At 43.8% G+C, this 13,806-nt stretch overlaps 1 pseudogene; it reads left to right on the top strand.

Annotated features, from left to right (window-relative positions):
* Positions 1-87: 87 nt before the first annotated feature.
* LOC133258860 (proteasome subunit beta type-6-like) lies at positions 88-793 on the top strand (annotated as a pseudogene).
* Positions 794-13,806: the final 13,013 nt, after the last annotated feature.

Here is a 13,806-nt window from a genome sequence, read left to right as displayed (position 1 = left end):
TCCACAAGGAAACAACTGCTAAAATATACAAGGAAACAATCCATCATGAGTAAGGTTCAGTAGACATAGCAATATCAGTGCAGGAAGATGGCGGCCACCTTAGCAGCTGCTCGGGGAGAGGGGCCAGCACCAGTCTGGGGGCCCGAGGCCATTGCCTCTGACTGGGAAAACCAGGAAGTCTCCACAGGGATCCCTATCATGGCTGTGCAATTTGATGGGGACATGATTCTAGAAGCCAACTCCAGAACAACCACGGAGTCATACACCACCAACCGAGTGACTGACAAGCTGACCCTTATTCATGGTGGTATTTTTTGTTGCCACTCAGGCTCAGCAGCTGATCCTCAGGCAGAAGCCGATGCAGTCACTTATCAGCTTGGTTTGCACAATGTTGAGCTGACTGAGCCTCCACTGGACACATGGCGGCCAGCCTCCTTAAGGAGATGTGTTACCAATACCGAGAAGATCTGATGGCAGGAATCATCATTGAGGGCTGGGACTCCCAAGAAGGGGGACAGGTGTCCTCGGTACCCATGGAGGGTATGATGGTAAGGTAGGCCTTCACCATCGGGGACTCCGGGAGCTCTTATATCTATGGCTATGTTGAGGCTACCTACCGGGAAGGCATGACAAAGAATGTCTGCAATCCACTGCCAGTACTCTGTCTTTGGCCATGAAACAGGATGGTTCCAGCAGCAGAGTGATCTGCCTGGCAGCTATTGCAGAATCAGGGGTAGAATGGCAGGTTCTTCTGGGAGACGAGACTGTCCAATTCAGTATTGCCACTTTATAAGCTTTCTGAATCCTGGGGTTCTAATATACAATAGGAGATACCCCATACTGCTGCAAAATTCAATAAACAGCTTGTCACTGAAGAAAAAGAAAGATTCAGTAGACAAAATGCACAGAAGAAGACTCCTACGTACTTCAGATAACAGAATTATCAGATAGTGATCATTGAGTGCAGGTTAGAGGCAGCTGCTAAGTGCTTTGGAAGCATATTGAAAGAACAGATTCCTTGATGAAATCAAAGTCTTCACAGAGAAGGAGACTAAGAATAAGCCTTGAAGGATAAGTGGGACTTTGCCAAACAAGGACAGATGCTGTTGGGATGTAGAAAGTATAAGGTACCAAGGGCATGATCATTGATAAATAATTTTTTCTGATGCAAATAGGGCAGAAAAGTGAGGGATGAGGCAAGGGAGGTAGGTAGGGGGATAGATCATGTTGGCCCTTGTAAGCAGTCTTACAAGGAGACTTTGGTTTCTTTTTAATATTTATTTATTTTTATTTGGCTGTGCTGGGTCTTAGTTGTGGCATGTGGGATCTAGTTCCTTGAAAGAAAGTTAGTCACTCAGTCGTGTCTGACTCTTTGCAACCCCATGGACTATATAACCCACCAGCCTCCTCTGTGCATGGAATTTTCCAGGCAAGAATACTGGAGTGGGTTGCCATTTCCTTCTCCAGGGATCTTCCTGACCCAGAGACTGAATCCAGGTCTCCTGAGTTGCAGGCAGATTCTTTACTGTTCAAATCACCAGGGAAACCCTAGTTCCTTGACCAGGGATCAAACCCAGGCCCCCTGAATTGGAAGAACAGAGTCTTAGCCACTAGACCATGAGGGAAGTCCCATGGCTTTGGTTCTAGATTGAAGTGTAGAATAGATTTAAGTGTAAAATAGATTTAAGTGTAAAAGAAAACCAGTGAAGGGTTTTAAGTGAGGGGTTAGTGATATTCACTTGTCCCTTCATTCATTCAGTTAATAAATGTCAGGCATGAAGAATGGCTGGAGGATGGAGGGTGGCAGCAGGTGACCAGTCAAGAGAGAACAGCAGCTACTTGTGTAGGTGAGAAATGCTGGTGGCTTAGATTAGAGTGGTGGTAATGAAGATAGAGAGGAGTAGGTAGATTTGACTGATATTTAGGTCAAAGCTTGAAAGTACATAAGGGATTGGAAAGTGCGAGGTATCGAGGCTTATTCCTAGGTTTCTGGCTGAGATACTGAAAGATTAATGCTGCCATTCATAGAGATAAGGAATTAAGGAGAAGAGTGAGTTGTTGGAAAGAAGACCATGAGCTCAGTTTTAGATACTTGGAGTTTAAAGTGACTTTGGGATATCCAGGTGGCAATGTCTAGGAGGTATTTTGATACAAAATGTCTGAATTGTCAACAAGAGAAATCTGGGCTGGAAATAAAGATCTGAGAGTTATCAACATGCAATTGGTAATTGAAGTCAGGGAAGTATAGGAGAGTTCTTTGGGAGGCTGAGTTCCATCTTCTGTTGTATTGGTTAAGATACAATTGGTATCTTATTTGGTTGATATCTATCTATATCTATACCTACCTATATCTATTTTACACTTAAATCTATTCTACACTTAAATCTAGAATCAATAAGATAAGATACCAATAATCTATTCTACACTTAAATCTAGAACCAATCTAGAACTTATCTGTTGTTTTGATTACAAGTGACTAACGGGTGAACTCAAGCTAGATTAAATTAGAAAAGGAAATTGGTGAAATGTCCATCAATAATGGCTGCAGGGACTTCCCTTGTGGCTCAGTGGTTAAGAATCTGCCTGCCAGTGCAGGCGACATGGGTTCAATCCCTGATCCAGGATGATCCAACATACCATGGGGCTACTAAGTCCGTGCGCCACAACTACTGAGCCTGCCTGTCCTAGAGCCTTCGAGCTCCAACTACTAAAACCCATGTGCCTAGAACCTGTGCTGCCCAATAAGAGAAGCCACCACAATGATAAACCCACAGGCCACAGGGAAGAGTAGCCCCTGTTCACTGTACTTAGAGAAAGCCCAGGCAGTAATGAAGACCCAGAGCAGCCAAAAGTAAATATATATTAAAAAAAAAAAAATAATTGCTGCAGGCAAGGATTGCTTCAGTGGCTCAAATAATGGAACTGAGATCCAGTCTTTTCTAATTTTTCCAAAGCACTTCCTAGAAATTAGGTTAATTCTTGACAGGCCCTCTCCTTCCCCATGTGATACTACTGGGGAAGGTCTCTGCCAGGACACCACGGTTACCTTGCATACAATCATTCATATAGGGCACACTAGCAAAAGTTTGAAGAGCTTATCTAAGTCTTGGCAGAATGCCTAGTGACCCTTCCAGAACATGAAAGAGTGCAAGGCTTGTAAGGTAATGAGAGCGTCTTCCACTTGCCTCCCTGTCTCCCATGGGAGGCTGCCCTGAGAGTTTCCTTACTGCTTCCCAGGTTCTGATGAACTGTAGGACTTTCTTCCCTACCCTACTCAGAATGGCATTACAGAATATAAAACCTGCTAACTGTGCTCCAGAATTGGCTCCTCAGCAATAGGGTACCCTACACTCATGTTGCAATTGTTCAGCCTCTTTTGTTTCAGTGTCATCCTTCTTGGTGTGTAGAGCAAGGGTCATGGAAACCTGGCTTATTCTTCTTGCTGACTGTGTAAGTAATAAACTGACTCGACTGAAAACTGGTTCATTGTATCTTGACCAGTAGAATCAGTCAGGCATTAGTCGTGGCCTTACCTTATTTTATCTTCAGCTACCAGCTGCTCCTGGGTCTGGGTGCTTCCAAGCTCAAACTTAGCAGAAAAGAAAAGGCCATTGTCCAAATGACTCAATGCAAGATTCCAGAACTGAGTCCTGTTGACTCTGATTGACCTGACTTGGGTCATGTACTCATGCCTGCACCAATTACTGTGGCTAGGGATGTGGGATGTATTGGTTAGTTAAAGCCATTTAGGGCCCATTCCCGAAAATGGGGGTGAGGTCAGTCTTACTCAGATCACATGGCTGAAAATTCAGGGTCCTGTTTGGAAAAGGAAAAGAAAGAATGGATTCTAGAAAGCAGTAAACAAAGCCCACTATACCCATCTTCTTTCCCAGAGCAGCAGTGTGTACTTGGGGGAAGGGCATGAAGGATCTGGATGCATAACTGGGGGAGGGATGGCTCCTTTAAGGAGTGAGAAAGATTCAGAGAGAAGAGGCTGGGGGAAGCAGAGTCAATTTTAGCCTTTGGAGGCCTAGTATATAACTTGGTCTTCCTAACAGGATGACTTTTGCAATGGTGGACATTTGTGGTAGGGGACAGGAAGGAAACGGAGAGGTCTTGAGGTAGCAGGTACCAGAAATTTGTCCTCAGGGCACTATGTAAGACCAGATCTCTGGTTCCTTTTGGGCCTTTGTAATACTTGGGTCCAAGGGCTGAGGAGGGAACAGGTATGGATTTCCCAAGGGGCTTCACCAGAGACCGGGCCCAGGAACAAGAGGCAGCTAGTATAGGAAACAGATGTTGAGAACCCTGCTTTCTGGGCCCAGTATCACCACTAACTCGGTGTGCAACAGTTTGGTGAGTCATGAATTTCCTTGCCTGGCTGGTTACCATGTCACATAATGGCAGCTACTCATCAGGCAGCCAGGGAGGGGAAAAGCTTTCAGATGTGTTTGCTTGCCTATATATATATATGGGCTATTTGTTGTGGCTTGTGGACTTCTCTGTTGCAGTGCACACGCTCTAGAGCTAGAGGGCTCAGTAGTTGCCGCATACAGGCATGCCCCTTGGCATGTGGGATCTTAGTTCCCTGACCAGGGATCAAACCCACATCCCCTGCATTGGAAGGTGGATTCTTAACCGCTGGACTATTAGGGAAGTCCTCCTTCAATTTCGGTTGTGTTTAAAGATTTAGAGATTTTATCTACTCCTCAATCTGAGAGTTTTTTGCTCTCAGTTTCTGTCTCAATTTTTTATTAATGAAAGTCTCAGACTTTTTTAAGAGCCAGGGTCTAAGTGCCAGGCATAAGAAATAGGGGAACTTGGGGAAATTTTGATCAATGCTACCTCTAAAATATCTCTTGAATCCACCCATTTCTCTCTACCATCCTGAGCCAAGCTACTGTCTGCATTCACCTGGTTAACTGTGGCAGCCTCCTCACTGGTCTCCCTGCTGCCACTCCTCACTCCCTCTATCCATTATTCACTCAGTAGCCAGATGGCTATTATTTTTAAAATCTAAACTGTGATCATGTTCCAACTTTCCTTGAAAGTCCTTAGTGGACTTTCCATTGCTCTTAGACGAAAAGTCCAACTCAGCATTATGCTCTACAAAGGCCATTTTTAAAATATTTGTCTTTATTTATATTTAAATTTGGCTGTGCTGGGTCTTAGTCGAGGCTTGCAGGACCTTGGATCTTCACTGTGCATGAGGGACAGAATCTTTTAGTTGCAGCATGAAGGATCTTTAGTAGCAGCATATGAACTCTTAGTTGTGGCATATGGGACCTAGTTCCCTGATCAGGGATCAAACCTGGGCCCCCTGCATTGGGAGCTTGGAGTCTTAGCCACTGAACCACCAGGGAAGTCCCTAAAAAGGCCATTTGACTCTTACCTATTACTCCAGTCACTTTACTCCTACACTGGCTTCCCTCATTGCAAGCGCATTGTAACCTTAGTCCCCTCTTCTCCATACACACAACTCACCATTGCCAGTTCTTTACAGCAAGAGCTCCTTCTCATCCTTTAGGTCTCAGCTTAAATATCACCTCCTCAGACAGGCTTTCCTTAACGATCCAGTTCAGTCTATAGTATGTCCTCTGCTATTCATCATCATTGATCCAGATCTGTTGCCCTCATTAGTCTAATCATAACCTCTAATTATTTTATTTGTCTTAATGCTCTTATTCTGTATGACTTCCTGCTAGACTAAAAGCTCCAGCATGGGAGGGACACTGCCTATGTTTCTCAGCAGCATTATTAGTGGATTTGTTGTTGTTGTTGTTTAATCTCTCAGTCATGTCTGACTCTTTGTGATCCCATGGACTGAAGCCTGCCAGGCTTCTTGGTCCCATGGGACTTCCCAGGCAAGGACATTGGAATGGGTTGCCATTTCTTGCTTCAGGGGATCTTCCTGACCCAGAGATCAAACCAAATCTCCTGTAAGTCTCCTGCATTGCAGGCGGATTCTTTACTGCTGAGCCACTGGGGAAACCCTTATAGGTGGATATTTGCTCCTTTCCCCCCCTATCCAGCATCCAATCACCTTTTGTGTTGTTGAAGAAAAGTTGTGACCAACCTGGACAGCATATTAAAAAGCAGACATTACTTCGCCAACAAAGGTCCATCTAGTCAAAGCTATGGTTTTTCCAGTAGTCACATATGAATGTGAGAGCTGGATTATAAAGAAAGCTGAGTGCTGAAGAATTGATGCTTTTGAACTGTGGTGTTGGAAAAGACTCTTGAGAGTCCCTTGGACAGCAAGGAGATCCAACCAGTCCATCATAAAGGAAATTAGTCCTGAATATTCATTGGAAGGACTGATGCTGAAGCTGAAACTCCAATACTTAGCCACCTGATTCAAAGAACTGACTCATTGGAAAAGACCCTGATGCTGGGGAAGATTGAAGGCAGGGGGAAAAGGGGACGACAGAGGATGAGATGGTTGGATGACATCACTGACTCAATGGATACGAGTTTGAGTAAACTCTGGGAGGTGGCAGTGGACAGGGAAGAGTTGTGCCTGACTCTTTTCGACCCCATGGACTACAGCACGTCCTGTCTTTCACTATTTCCCATGGTTTGCTCAAACTCATGTCCAATGAATCAGTGATACCATCCAACTATCTCATGCTCTGTTGCCCCCTTCTCCTCCTGCCCTCAATCTTTTCCAGTGTCAGGGTCTTTCCCAATAAATCAGCTCTTTGCGTCAGGTGGCCAAAGTATTGGAGCTTTAGTTTCAGCATCAGTCCTTCCAATGAATATTCAGGGTTGTTTTCCATTTGGATAAACCGATTTGATCTCCTTGATGTCCAAGGGACTCTTAAGAGTTCTCCAGCACCACAGTTAAAAAGCGTCAATTCTTCAGTGCTCAGCCTTCTTTATGGTCCAACTCTCACATCTGCACATGACTACAGGAAAAACCATACTTTTGATTATACATACCTTTGTCAGCAATCACCTTTTCAGTTCAGTTCAGTTCAGTCACTCAGTCGTGTCTGACTCTTTGCAACCCCATGAATCGCAGCACGCCAGGCCTCCCTGTCCATCACCAACTCCCAGAGTTCACTCAAATTCATGTCCATCGAGTTGGTGATGCCATCTAGCCATCTCATCCTCTGTCGTCCCCTTCTCCTCCTGCCTCCAATCCCTCCCAGCATCAGGGTCTTTTCCAATGAGTCAACTCTTTGCATGAGGTGGCCAAAGTACTGGAGTTCCAGCTTTAGTATCATTCCTTCCAAAGAATACCCAGGACTGATCTCCTTTAGAATGGACTGCAATTGTTAGACTGAAATAAATCTGATTCAGAAAAAAATTAATCATGAGAATGTTAGATTCTAATCGGCATGTTTAAAACATTTGAAACTTAGTTGTGGGATTTGTTTCATTGCAAAATGTAAAGGAAAATTGTAAAGTTTTCCACACACCTCTGTAGTTCAGTTCAGTTCATTTCAGTTGCTCAGTCGTGTCCGACTCTTTGCGACCCCATGAATCGAAGCATGTCAGGCCTCCCTGTCCATCACCACCTCCAGGAGTTCACTCAAAACTCACGTCCGTCGAGTCGGTTATGCCATTCAGCCATCTCATCCTCTGTTGTCCCCTTTTCCTCCTGCCCCCAATCCCTCCCAGCATCAGAGTCTTTTCCAGTGAGTCAACTCTTCGCATGAGGTGGCCAAAGTACTGGAGTTTCAGCTTTAGCATCATTCCTTCCAAAGAACTCCTTTAGAATGGACTGGTTGGATCTCCTTGCAGTTCAAGGAACTCTCAAGAGTCTTCTCCAACACCACTATTCAAAAGCATCAATTCTTCGGTGCTCAGCTTTCTTCAAAGTCCAACTCTCAATCCATACATGACCACTGGAAAAACCATAGCCTTGACTAGATGGACCTTTGTTGGCAAAGTAATGTCTCTGCTTTTGAATATGCTATCTAGGTTGGTCATAACTTTCCTTCCAAGGAGTAAGCGTCTTTTAATTTCATGGCTGCAGTCACCATCTGCAGTGATTTTGGAGCCCAGAAAAACAAAGTCTGACACTGTTTCCCCATCTATTTCCCATAAAGTGATGGGACCAGATGCCATAATCTTCGTTTTCTGAATGTTGAGCTTTAAGCCAACTTTTTCACTCTCCTCTTTCACTCTCATCAAGAGGCTTTTGAGTTCCTCTTCACTTTCTGCCATAAGGGTGGTGTCATCTGCATATCTGAGGTTATTGATGTTTCTCCCAGCAATCTTGATTCCAGCTTGTGTTTCTTCCAGCCCAGCGTTTCTCATAATGTACTCTGCATAGAAGTTAAATAAGCAGGGTGACAATATACAGCCTTGACGTACTCCTTTTCCTACTTGGAACCAGTCTGTTGTTCCATGTCCAGTTCTAACTGTTGCTTCCTGACCTGCATATAGGTTTCTCAAGAGGCAGATCAGGTGGTCTGGTATTCCCATCTCTTTCAGAATTTTCCACAGTTGATTGTGATCCACACAGTCCAAGGCTTTGGCATAGTCAATAAAGCAGAAATAGATGTTTTTCTGGAACTCTCTTGCTTTTTCCATGATCCAGCAGATGTTGGCAATTTGATCTCTGGTTCCTCTGCCTTTTCTAAATCCAGCTTGGACATCTGGAAGTTCACAGTTTGTGTACTGTTGAAGCCTGGCTTGGAGAATTTTGAGTATTACTTTACTAGCATGTGAGATGAGTGCAACTGTGCAGTAGTTTGAGCATTCTTTGGCATTGCCTTTCTTTGGGATTGGAATGAAAACTGACCTTTTCCAGTCCTGTGGCCACTGCTGAGTTTTCCAAATTTGCTGGCATATTGAGTGCAGCACTTTCATAGCATCATCTTTCAGGATTTGAAATAGCTCAACTGGAATTCCATCACCTCCACTAGCTTTGTTCGTAGTCATGCTTTCTAAGGCCCACTTGACTCACATTCCAGGATGTCTGGCTCTAGGTCAGTGATCATACCATCGTGCTTATCTTGATCGTGAAGATCTTTTTTGTACAGTTCTTCTGTGTATTCTTGCCACCTCTTCTTAATATCTTCTGCTTCTGTTAGGTCCATACCATTTCTGTCCTTTATGGAGCCTATCTTTGCATGAAATGTTCCCTTGGTATCTCTCATTTTCTTGAAGAGATCTCTAGTCTTTCCCATTCTGTTGTTTTCCTCTATTTATTTGCATTGATTGCTGAGGAAGGCTTTCTTATCTCTTCTTGCTATTCTTTGGAACTCTGCATTCAGATGCTTATATCTTTCCTTTTCTCCTTTGCTTTTCGCTTCTCTTCTTTTCACAGCTATTTGTAAGGCCTCCCCAGACAGCCATTTTGCTTTTTTGCATTTCTTTTCCATGGGGATGGTCTTGATCCCTGTCTCCTGTACAATGTCATGAACCTCAGTCCATAGTTCATCAGGCACTCTATCTATCAGTTCTAGTCCCTTAAATCTATTTCTCACTTCCACTGTATAATCATAAGGGATTTGATTTAGGTTATACCTGAATGATCTAGTGGTTTTCCCTACTTTCTTCAATTTAAGTCAGAATTTGGCAGTAAGGAGTTCATGATCTGAGCCACAGTCAGCTCCTGGTCTTGTTTTTGTTGACTGTATAGAGCTTCTCCATCTTTGGCTGCAAAGAATATAATCAGTCTGATTTTGGTGTTGACCATCTGGTGATGTCCATGTGTAGAGTCTTCTCTTGTGTTGTTGGAAGAAGGTGTTTGCTATGACCAGTGCATTGTCTTGGCAAAATTCTATTAGCCTTTGCCCTGCTTCATTCCGTATTCCAAGGCCAAATTTACCTTTTACCAAATCACCTTTTACCTTCACCGAAAAGATTTCACTGAATTGCCTTCAGGATGTACTGTCCTAAGGCAAATACAATCAATTCATGATCTGTATTCCCACAGATTCTTTTCTCTTGCTGCCCTACACACAGCCAAGAGGTAGGTAAAGGACCTAATCTCAGTTAATCCCATGCTCTGTCCAAAAACTTTGGCCTTCTTTTTTTTTGGCTGAGCTGGGTCTTTGTTGCATTCGTTCTTCATTGAGGCTCTCAGGCTCAGTAGCTGTAGCATGTGGGATCTTAGTTCCTGAGCCAGGGATCAAACCTGAGTCTCCTGCATTAGAAGGAAGATTCTTACTGGGGAGGTCCCAGAATTGTGACTCTTGAATGGCACAATGCAAGGTCATTAAAAACTGGTTGAAGTTCATTCATTTCAGTGGTGGTACCTGGTAGTCTTGACAGCTACCCAGGCTTTGTGTTGCTTCCTACTTGAGTCCTGATATTCCAAGTATGGTTCCCTAGGCTTCTCTTTGATCCTGTTGAGCTCTCTCACAGCCTCCTAGTTAATTTCCTTTAGGTTAAAGATGGCCAGAGTCAGTTTGCTATTGGGAGTACAAAAAGATACGGACCTGATAGATTGTAATTCCATAGCCTAATGCAGGATCTGGCAATGGTGAGTATTTAATAAGTGCTAAAGAAAAAGCTATCTAGGTATATGGTTTAAGGCTGATGACTCAGAGCCTCAGTTCCTTCTGCTCTAGGCAACCCACACATCATCTAGGATCTCAGGAAAGAAATCACGTTGTTTGTTCCTTTATTATTTCCTTCCTTTCAATTCTCTACCCTTCCTTCTCAGCTACAGCAACAATACAACCCAACCTAAGTCAACCCAAATTCCTCTCATTTTCTCAGGCATAGCAACTTAACCACAACATCTGAATCATGGTTCTGCCACTTATTAGCTGTGTGACCCCAAACAAACTACTAAATCTCTTTTTGTCTTAGTTTCCTCATCCACATGTGGTGATTGGGAAATTATATGAACTGTACTGTATGTGTGTGTGTATGTGTTTGTTTAAATACCACGTGGCTTGGTGGAAACAAGAATCTATCTGCCAAGCAGGAGACACACATTTGATCCCTGAGTCAGAAAGATCCCCTGGAGAAGGAATGGCAAGCTACTCCAGTATTCTTGCCTGGAAAATCCCTTGGATAGAGGAACTTGGCTGGCTTTTTAAAATATTAGTTTATGTATTTGCCTGCACTTGGGGCACTCAGGTTCGTTGCAGCATAGGGGATCTTTAATTTCGGCTTGTCAGTTCTAGTTCCCTGACTGGGCCCCCTGCTTTGGGAGCATGAAGTCAGCCACTGGACCACCAGGGAAGTCCCTAGCATAATGTTTTTAAGTTTCATTCATATTGTAGCATGGATCAGTACTTCATTATTATTATTATTTTGCTCAATTATAGTCCATTGTATAGATGTAGCACATCTTGTTTTTGTATCCATGGGAAAAAAAATATTCAGGGTTGATAATTGGGTTGTTTCCACTTTGGGGCTATTATATGTAATAGCTATGAATAAACTATGAACATTTGTGCACAAGTTTCTTTGTGGACATACATTTCATTTCTCTTGGACATATAGCTAGGGGTTGAATTGATGGGTCATATAGCTAAGCTATTTAAAAATCCTAAAGGATGATGCTGTTAAAGTGCTGCACTCAATAGTTCAGCAAATTTGGAAAACTCAGCGGTGGCCACAGGACTGGAAAAGGTGTTTTTATTCCAATCCCAAAGAAAGGCAACGCCAAAGAATGTTCAAACTATCATACAATTATGCTCATTTCACATACTAGCAAGGTAGTGATCAAAATACTTCAAGCTAGGCTTCAGCAGTATGTGAACTGAGAACTTCCATATGTACAAGGTGGATTTAGAAAAGGCAGAGGAATGAGAGATCAAATTGCCAACATCCGTTAGATCATAGAGAAAGCAAGAGAATTCCAGAAAAACATCTACTTCTGCTTCTTTGACTACACTAAAGCCTTCAACTGTGGATTACAGCTTCCCAGGTGGTGTTAGTGGTAAAAAAAAAAAACAAAAAACAAAAACACCCACCTGCCAATGCAGGAGACATAACAGATCTGGATTCGATCCTTGGGTCGGGAAGGTCCCTTGGAGGAGGAAATGGCAATCCACTCTAGTATTCCTGCCTGGAGAATTCTGGCAATATTCCTGTCTGGAGAATGGACAGTCAGTCCATTGGAGAATGGACAGTCCATATGTCCAATGGACATGTCCGCAAAGAGTCGGACATGACTGAAGCGAATTAGCATGCACATGGAAAATTCTTAAAGGGATGGGAATACCAGATCACCTTACTTGTCTCCTAATAAACCTGTATGCAGGTAAAGAAGCAACAATCAAAACTGGACATGGAACAACAGACTGGTTCAAAATTGAAAAAGCAATATGTCAAGGCTGTATGTCGCCACCCTGCTTCTCTAACTTATATGCAAAATACATCATATGAAATGCTGAGCTGGATGAATCACAAGCTGGAATCAAAATTGCTGGGAGAGATATCAACAACCTCACGTATGCAGAATGACACCACTCTAATGGCAGAAAGTGAAGAAGAACTAAAGAGCCTCTTGATGCGGGTGAAAGAGAAGAGTGAAAAAGCTGGTTTAAACTCAGCATTCAGAAAACTAAGATCATGGCATCTGGACCCATTACTTCATGGCAAATAGATGTGGGGAAAGGGGAAATAACAATAGATTTTGTTTTCTTGGGCTCCAAAATAACTGCAGATGGTGAATGCATCCATAAAATTAAAAGATGCTTGCTCCTTGAAAGAAAAGCTATGACAAACTTAGATAGTATATTAAAAAGCAGAGGCTTCACTTTGACATCTAAGGTTCGTGTAGTCAAAGCTATGGTTTTTCCAGTAGTCATGTAGGGGTGAGAGATCTGGACAATAAAAAAGGTTGAGTACCAAAGAATTAATGCCTTCTAACTGTGGTGCTGGAGAAGACTCTTGAGAGTCCCTTGGACTGCAAGGAGATCCAACCAGTCCATCCTAAAGGAAATCAGTCCTGAATAGTCATTGGAAGGACTGATGCTGAAGCTTGGCTACCTGATGTGAAGAACTGACTAATTGGAAAAGACCCTGATGCTGGAAAAGACCCTGATGCTGGGAAAGACTGAAGGCGGGAGAAGGGGATGTCAGAGGATGAGATGGTTGGATGGTATTACCGACTCCATGGACATGATTTTGAGTAAATTCCAGGAGTTAGTGATGGTGAGGGAGGCCTGGCTTGCTGCAATTCAGTTCAGTTCAGTTCAGTCGCTCAGTCGTGTCTGACTCTTTGCAACCCCATGAATCGCAGCACGCCAGGCCTCCCTGTCCATCACCAACTCCCGGAGTTCACCCAGACTCACGTCTATCGAGTCAGTGATGCCATCCAGCCATCTCATCCTCTGTCGTCACCTTCTCCTCCTGCCCCCAATCCCTCCCAGCATCAGAGTCTTTTCCAATGAGTCAGCTCTTCGCATGAGGTGGCCAAAGTACTGGAGTTTCAGCTTTAGCATCATTCCTTCCAAAGAAATTCCAGGGCTGATCTCCTTCAGAATGGACTGGTTGGATCTCCTTGCAGTCCAAGGGACTCTAAAGCAAATAGTCGGACACGACTGAGCGACTGAACTGAACTGAAGCATTTAAAACATAGACATGAGTGAAACAAACGTCTTTTAAATCTCGTTCACAATCCTAGGACGACAATTGCCTTCACCTTTCTTCTTTCAGGAGCATTTCGTTCTCTGGGTGATTTACAGTTCACCTACTGCCGTCTGAGACGTCGCCCAACCCTTTGAGGCGAGGTTGAGACGCCCTGCTTGCCGTCGTCCCGGCCCCATTTCGCCGCAAGGCCTCCTGGGAGTGGTAGTCCCCAGTCTGGCCGCTCCGACGATAGTAGCGAGGTGCGCCGGTCCGCGGAACTACAGGGGGCGGTACGCAGGTCCAGGCTCTTCC

This window comes from Bos javanicus, chromosome 13 (assembly GCF_032452875.1).
Source record: "Bos javanicus breed banteng chromosome 13, ARS-OSU_banteng_1.0, whole genome shotgun sequence".
Classification (NCBI taxonomy): domain Eukaryota; kingdom Metazoa; phylum Chordata; class Mammalia; order Artiodactyla; family Bovidae; genus Bos; species Bos javanicus.
Note: the sequence above shows the minus strand (reverse complement) of the source record. Positions and strands in the feature narration are given on the sequence as shown.